The following is a 3,216-nucleotide window of genomic DNA, read 5'->3' on the forward strand; positions in this document are numbered from 1 at the left end:
AAATAATAAAATCATAAAAATAAAAAATATTTTGTGTTTCTTGTTTGAGTCTTGAATCAATTCTTAAGTGTGGTATCAATTGCATTTTTTTTTCTAAAATTTTTATGCATTTTTCGAAAATTCATGCATTCATAGTGTTCTTCATGATCTTCAAGTTGTTCTTGGCCAGTCTTCTTGTTTGATCTTCATATTTTCTTGTTTTGTGTCTTTTCTTCTTTTTTCATATGCATTCTTGCATTCATAGTGTCTATGCATGAAAAATTTCTAAGTCTGGTGTCTTGCATGTTTTCTTTTCTTGAAAATTTTTCAAAAATAAGTTTTTGATGTTCATCTTGACATTCAAAGTGTTCTTGGTGTTCATCTTGACATTCATAGTGTTCTTGCATGCATTGTGTGTTTTGATTCATAATTTTTATGTTATGAGTCTTTTTCATGTTTTTCTCTTTCATCATTAAAAATTCAAAAATCAAAAAAATATCTTTCCTTTTTTTCTCTCATAAATTTCGAAAATTTGGATTGACTTTTTCAAAAATTTTTAAAATTCAATTGTTTCTTATGAGTCAAATCAAATTTTCAATTTAAAAATCTTATCTTTTTCAAAAATCAAATCTTTTTCATTTTTCTTATTTTATTTTCAAAAATTTTAAAAATATTTTTCAAAAATCTTTTTCTTAATTTTATTTCATAATTTTCGAAAATATCATCAACAATTAATGTTTTGATTCAAAAATTTCAAGTTTGTTACTTGTTAAGAAAGATTCAAACTTTAAGTTCTAGAATCATATCTTGTGATTTCTTGTGAATCAAGTCATTAATTGTGATTTTAAAAATCAAATCTTTTTCAAAACTAATTTCAATCATATATTTTCAAAAATATCTTTTTATCTTATCTTTTTCAAAATCATATCTTTTTAATCATACCTTTTCATATCATATCGTTTTCAAATATCTTTTCTAACTTCTTATCTTCTTATCTTTTCAAAATTTAATTTCAAAATCTTTTTCAACTAACTAATTGACTTTTTGTTTATTTTGTAACTTTTTCAAAACTACCTAACTAATTATCCCTCTCTAATTTTCGAAAATACCTCCCTCTTTTTCAAAAATTCTTTTTAAATTGTTTTCAATTTTTAATTTTAATTTTATTTCATTCTTAATTTTTGAAAATCATTAACCCTTCTTCAAAAACTATTTTCGAAATTTAACTTTAAAATTTTTAATTTTCAAAAATCCTCTCACCTCTCATCTTCTTTTATTTATTTACTCATCTACTAACACTTCTCCTCACCCAAAATTCGAACCCCTTCTTCTCCTTTGAGTTCGAATTCTTCTCTTCTTCATTCTTAATCTTCTTTTCTTCTACTCACACAAGGGAACCTCTATACTGTGATAAAAAAGATCCCTATTATTATTTTCTATTCCCTTCTTTTTCATATGAGCAGGAGCAAGGACAAGAACATTCTTGTTGAAGCAGATCCTGAACCTGAAAGGACTCTGAAAAGGAAACTAAGAGAAGCTAAAATACAACAATCCAGAGACAACCTTACAGGAATTTTTGAACAAGAAGAGGAGATGGCAGCCGAAAATAATAATAATGCAAGAAGGATGCTTGGTGACCTTACTGCACCTAATCCCAATTTACATGGAAGAAGCATCTCAATTCCTACCATTGGAGCAAACAATTTTGAGCTTAAACCTCAATTAGTTTCTCTGATGCAGCAGAACTGCAAGTTCCATGGACTTCCATCTGAAGATCCTTTTCAGTTCTTAACTGAATTTTTGCAGATCTGTGATACTGTTAAGACTAATGGAGTAGATCCTGAAGTCTACAGGCTCATGCTTTTTCCTTTTGCTGTGAGAGACAGAGCTAGAATATGGTTGGATTCTCAACCTAAAGATAGCCTTAACTCTTGGGATAAGCTGGTCAAGGCTTTCTTAGCCATGTTCTTTCCTCCTCAAAAGCTGAGTAAGCTTAGAGTGGATGTTCAAACCTTCAGACAGAAAGAAGGTGAATCCCTCTATGAAGCTTGGGAGAGATACAAGGAACTGACCAAAAAGTGTCTGATGACAAGTCATCTTAGCCTAGTTTCACTAGCCTTTTTCTTTTGTTTTCAATTGAATTATGCACTTTCTTGAGCCATAAGCAAGCCAATTGGGTATATTTTCATGCTTCCTTTGATTTAATCAACCATAGATGAATTAATGCAATTTCATGAGGTTTTATGCTATAATTGTCATATATTATGAAAGAATGAATATCTCATGATTTTTAGCATAACTTTGATGTGTTTGGTTGATTGATGATAGGTGAAGAAAGCTTGGAGAAAGGTTGAAGCAAGAAGGAATGGCTAGGAGGAAAAGAGAACAAAATGTTTGAGCAAAAGTTTGCCTCAAACTTTAGCTCAAACTTTTGAAAGAAGTGAAAACGAACCAGGGAGCAAAAAGCTTGACCAAAAGTTTGCCTCAAACTTTTGTGCAAACTTTTGGGCAAAAAGCTTGAGCAAAAGTTTGCCTCAAACTTTTTGGCAAACTTTTGGGCAAAAAGCTTGAGCAAAAGTTTGCCTCAAACTTTTGGCAAACTTTTGGCATCACAAATCAACACCCTGGAGAGCAAAAGTTTGCGCCAACGTTTGCCTCAAACTTTTTGGCAAACGTTGGCGCATGAACAACACACCCTGGAGAGCAAAAGTTTGCGCCAACGTTTGCCTCAAACTTTTTGGCAAACGTTGGCGCCATGAGTGTGCAAGGGGAGGCCAACGTTTGAGCAAAAGTTTGACCCCAAACTTTTGCCCAAACGTTGGTAGCAGCAAAATAGGGTGGCTGATGTGAAAAGTTTGAGTAAAAGTTTGCCTCAAACTTTTACTCAAACTTTTACTCAAGCTTTCATGATTCCAAACCCGGTTCACTTTGGTTCTTCTCCAAACTCCAAGAGCAATCAACCAAGGCCTTTTTCAACCCAATTCCATCAAGAGCAAAGGCCCAATTCAAGGCTTGAAGACCATTTGAAGAAAGTGTATAAACAGCTTAGGATTTAAGTTCTTCGGGGAGCTTTTCCTTTTAGTTTTCATAGAGAGTTTTCGGAGAGCTTTTGGTATTGAGTGAATTTTAATTTCTAAGTCTCGGGGAAGGAGAATTGAATTCCCTTCCTCTTAGTTTTCTTGCTTTCAATTTCAATTACAATTGTCTTGGATCTTGGGTTGGAGAATTGAAGGAAAT

At 32.1% G+C, this 3,216-nt stretch overlaps 1 pseudogene; it reads right to left on the minus strand.

Annotated features, from left to right (window-relative positions):
- Window positions 1-1,968: 1,968 nt before the first annotated feature.
- LOC148574237 (small nucleolar RNA R71) lies at window positions 1,969-2,084 on the minus strand (annotated as a pseudogene).
- Between the last annotated feature and the right edge of the window lie 1,132 nt (window positions 2,085-3,216).

The sequence above is a fragment of the Arachis ipaensis genome, chromosome B2, assembly GCF_059453495.1.
Source record: "Arachis ipaensis isolate K30076 ecotype BB chromosome B2, ASM5945349v1, whole genome shotgun sequence".
Taxonomy (NCBI): domain Eukaryota; kingdom Viridiplantae; phylum Streptophyta; class Magnoliopsida; order Fabales; family Fabaceae; genus Arachis; species Arachis ipaensis.